The following is a 5,000-nucleotide window of genomic DNA, read 5'->3' as shown; positions in this document are numbered from 1 at the left end:
ATACACGGCGCTGATTAGTAATAGATAGAGCCATCAAAATACAGATAATGTATACAACTGTCCGTATACATGCTGAAAGACTCTGCTCACAATCACAACCACACGTCAGCCAGACACTCTTATCACGCACTACTCTCTGCCTGTAACAGGCACAGAGACAATATGTAAGCACCAGCATGGAACAACACCCAGTGCATCCTCTCCGCCACATTAGACAATCCACACTATCATAACCAGACCGGGAGGTCCACTCACAAAACAGAATATCCCACCCTTCCGACAACCACCATTGCTCAGCTAAGCCACCAACACCCACACATGTCCTACACAGGGGTACACCCAACATCACAATACTGCCTCCTGTCACAGCACACAAACAATGGCAGGAATGAAAGACACAGGTCTGCCACAAGCATGGAATCAGAGCGCCGCCTGTCATGAGCCAAAGGTGCACCCTGACATGGCAAATCAGATGATGCCGCAGTCATTTACTTACGATAATCACAATCAACAAACCGGCCCCCCCCCCCAAAACACCTTTCCTTACAACAATGTGTACCTTAACCTAACCCGTATTGTGCCTTAACCTAACCCGTATTGTGCCTTAACCTAACCCGTATTGTGCCTTAACCTAACCCGTATTGTGCCTTAACCTAACCCGTATTGTGCCTTAACCTAACCCGTATTGTGCCTTAACCTAACCCGTATTGTGCCTTAACCTAACCTGTATTGTGCCTTAACCTAACCCGTATTGTGCCTTAACCTAACCCGTATTGTGCCTTAACCTAACCCGTATTGTGCCTTAACCTAACCCGTATTGTGCCTTAACCTAACCCGTATTGTGCCTTAACCTAACCCGTATTGTGCCTTAACCTAACCCGTGTTGCGCCTGAACCTAACCCGTGTTGCGCCTTAACCTGACCCGTGTTGCGCCTTAACCTGACCCGTGTTGCGCCTTAACCTAACCCGTGTTGCGCCTTAACCTAACCCGTGTTGCGCCTTAACCTAACCCGCGTTGCGCCTTAACCTAACCCGTGTTGCGCCTTAACCTAACCCGTGTTGCGCCTTAACCTAACCCGTGTTGCGCCTTAACCTAACCCGTGTTGCGCCTTAACCTAACCCGTGTTGCGCCTTAACCTAACCTGTGTTGCACCTTAACCTAACCTATGTTGCGCCTTAACCTAACCTATGTTGCGCCTTAACCTAACCTATGTTGCGAATTAACCTAACCTATGTTGCGCCTTAACCTAACCCATATTGTACCTTAACCTAACCCATATTGTACCTTAACCTAACCCATATTGTACCTTAACCTAACCCATATTGTACCTTAACCTAACCCATATTGTACCTTAACCTAACCCATATTGTACCTTAACCTAACCCATATTGTACCTTAACCTAACCCATATTGTACCTTAACCTAACCCATATTGTACCTTAACCTAACCCATATTGTACCTTAACCTAACCCATATTGTACCTTAACCTAACCCATATTGTGCCTTAACCTAACCCATGTTGCGCCTCAACCTAACCTATGTTGCGCCTTAACCTAACCTATGTTGCGCCTTAACCTAACCTATGTTGCGCCTTAACCTAACCTATGTTGCGCCTTAACCTAACCTATGTTGCGCCTTAACCCAACACACGTTGGGCCTTAACCCAACACACGTTGGGCCTTAACCCAACACACGTTGGGCCTTAACCCAACACACGTTGGGCCTTAACCCAACACACGTTGGGCCTTAACCCAACACACGTTGGGCCTTAACCCAACACACGTTGGGCCTTAACCCAACACACGTTGGGCCTTAACCCAACACACGTTGGGCCTTAACCCAACACACGTTGGGCCTTAACCCAACACACGTTGGGCCTTAACCCAACACACGTTGGGCCTTAACCCAACACACGTTGGGCCTTAACCCGCTCTGTAATTGTCATACGACGCGTTAAATTAGTGTAGTGTTGCCTAACTGCAACCCCCGCAATATAGTTTGCCACTCGCACTGCCCGGTCCCCAGAGTATCGCTTCATGTTAAACACCTTGCAGCTATACACTGTAATGCGGATGGCAGCAGGACGTACATGCTCAATGCCCTTCGCAGTTGTTCATTGGCATTCGCATGGCGAAGCACAGCCTACGTTGTGGTACGGCTTGTGTCAACTGTCCGCTGATGTTGTACGTCCAAATGACACACTGTACTGCACATTGGTCCTCATGTACTGAATGATACATCGTGGTACATGTGTGACCGTACCACGACTGCGCCAACAACGGCGAACCATACGGTCCAAATATTGTGCACTCAGCTACGTGTCGTCTCCCTATAAGAGCTGGATTGCAGTATGGTATGCCGTGGATGGCGATCAGCATGAGCCGTCTGTTGATGTAGTGGCGCGTGTTGTCAGACGTAGTCGTCTCTTCTCACACACCGTGATAGCATGGTGCACTGCGTTCCACATCTGCGACATGCGACAGAGGCCGGTTGACAGTCGTTCGCGCAATGGACATCGCATACGTACGGGGGCCACCTTCCACGTGTTCGCGAAGCGTGCACATGTTGTTGCGTGTATGTGGGCAGACATAGTGTGTCGTGACACCTGACACAGGCATGCAACAATCGTTGAATTTGCAAATGGCGATGGACGTCTACGTTTGCTGGTGACGTTACGCAAATGAACAACTGGTAAACCGTTGTGGTGCGGTTGTTCTCGCTAGAGGTGAATCAGTGATGGCGACGATCGGTTGAGCTACCAACCGGTTGTTTCAGCGATACCCACTATGCCCACGAACGTGAATGGCATGTGGGTGTGAAGCGATACGCGGCGGTGGCTGGGTGGGACCGTCCCCGGCCGGTGAGGGGGGGCCTCCCGGCGTGCTGGCCGCGCGGTGCGTGGGCGCACGCGCTACAGCCGGCTGGTGGGGGCGGCCAGTGGCAGGCGCGCCGGCCGACGGAGGCGGCAGGCGGCGCAGCTGCGCGCCGGCGCACCCTGCACGCGGCGCCGTGCGGCCAAAGTAGGTCCTCGCGGGCCCGGTGCGAAGCGCGGTGGACATCTGCAGTGTGCTGGTCCGATTGAGGACTGTGTGCGCTGAGGATGCGCCGCCGCCCGGCGCTCGGCGCCGCGACGCCGTCTGCTGCTCGGTCGCCTCTGCGGTTCTCGCAGGTGGTTTGTATCGCAGCTGTGCGGACGTGTTGGCGCGTGCGCTGTGCTGGGAGAGTTCGCTTCGGCACCCAAGTGGGGCTTTTGTCCTTCTGTGGCGCTGGCGTTGGAGCTGCCGGCCACCGTAGGTGGCGCGTGTTGTCTCCCGCCGGCAATGCCACGACAGCACGCTCCCGGGCCTCTGTCGGCAGCGGCAAGCTCAGTTGGGAGCACGGGTGGTCGCACCTAAAGCGTCTACTCGCCAAACTCCGGGCGATTGCGCCTCTCTCGAACCCGACCAAGTACTTAGGACGGCGCTGCGCGCCGCCGGGACCTGAGAGGGTTTCGAGGTGTATTGTGCAGGGGAGCTCAGCCTCCTCCTGTTTGCAGAATAATTGAGCGGACGCTTGCGTGTTCGCGCGGGCCCCCGGGACACACTCCCGGGCGGCCGGCTGCTCAGCTCTAGTTGACGCAGCTCCCTGGTTGATCCTGCCAGTAGTCATATGCTTGTCTCAAAGATTAAGCCATGCATGTCTCAGTACAAGCCGCATTAAGGTGAAACCGCGAATGGCTCATTAAATCAGTTATGGTTCCTTAGATCGTACCCACGTTACTTGGATAACTGTGGTAATTCTAGAGCTAATACATGCAAACATGGTCCCGACCAGAGATGGAAGGGACGCTTTTATTAGATCAAAACCAATCGGTCGGCTCGTCCGGTCCGTTTGCCTTGGTGACTCTGAATAACTTTGGGCTGATCGCACGGTCCTCGTACAGGCGACGCATCTTTCAAATGTCTGCCTTATCAACTGTCGATGGTAGGTTCTGCGCCTACCATGGTTGTAACGGGTAACGGGGAATCAGGGTTCGATTCCGGAGAGGGAGCCTGAGAAACGGCTACCACATCCAAGGAAGGCAGCAGGCGCGCAAATTACCCACTCCCGGCACGGGGAGGTAGTGACGAAAAATAACGATACGGGACTCATCCGAGGCCCCGTAATCGGAATGAGTACACTTTAAATCCTTTAACGAGTATCTATTGGAGGGCAAGTCTGGTGCCAGCAGCCGCGGTAATTCCAGCTCCAATAGCGTATATTAAAGTTGTTGCGGTTAAAAAGCTCGTAGTTGGATTTGTGTCCCACGCTGTTGGTTCACCGCCCGTCGGTGTTTAACTGGCATGTATCGTGGGACGTCCTGCCGGTGGGGCGAGCTGAAGGCGTGCGACGCGCCTCGTGCGTGCTCGTGCGTCCCGAGGCGGACCCCGTTGCAATCCTACCAGGGTGCTCTTGAGTGAGTGTCTCGGTGGGCCGGCACGTTTACTTTGAACAAATTAGAGTGCTTAAAGCAGGCAAGCCCGCCTGAATACTGTGTGCATGGAATAATGGAATAGGACCTCGGTTCTATTTTGTTGGTTTTCGGAACCCGAGGTAATGATTAATAGGGACAGGCGGGGGCATTCGTATTGCGACGTTAGAGGTGAAATTCTTGGATCGTCGCAAGACGAACAGAAGCGAAAGCATTTGCCAAGTATGTTTTCATTAATCAAGAACGAAAGTTAGAGGTTCGAAGGCGATCAGATACCGCCCTAGTTCTAACCATAAACGATGCCAGCCAGCGATCCGCCGCAGTTCCTCCGATGACTCGGCGGGCAGCCTCCGGGAAACCAAAGCTTTTGGGTTCCGGGGGAAGTATGGTTGCAAAGCTGAAACTTAAAGGAATTGACGGAAGGGCACCACCAGGAGTGGAGCCTGCGGCTTAATTTGACTCAACACGGGAAACCTCACCAGGCCCGGACACCGGAAGGATTGACAGATTGATAGCTCTTTCTTGATTCGGTGGGTGGTGGTGCATGG

The 5,000-nt window shown here is 53.2% G+C and overlaps 1 non-coding gene across 1 annotated transcript in view; it reads left to right on the top strand.

Moving 5' to 3' along the window:
• Nucleotides 1-3,623: 3,623 nt before the first annotated feature.
• Nucleotides 3,624-5,000, top strand: part of LOC124621014 — a 1,910-nt gene continuing 533 nt past the window's right edge. Inside the window, exon 1 of the ribosomal RNA XR_006980507.1 lies at nt 3,624-5,000. This exon is cut by the window's right edge and continues 533 nt beyond it. This is a non-coding gene — a ribosomal RNA (small subunit ribosomal RNA).

The sequence above is a fragment of the Schistocerca americana genome, chromosome 6 (assembly GCF_021461395.2).
Source record: "Schistocerca americana isolate TAMUIC-IGC-003095 chromosome 6, iqSchAmer2.1, whole genome shotgun sequence".
NCBI classification, from domain to species: domain Eukaryota; kingdom Metazoa; phylum Arthropoda; class Insecta; order Orthoptera; family Acrididae; genus Schistocerca; species Schistocerca americana.
Note: the sequence above shows the minus strand (reverse complement) of the source record. Positions and strands in the feature narration are given on the sequence as shown.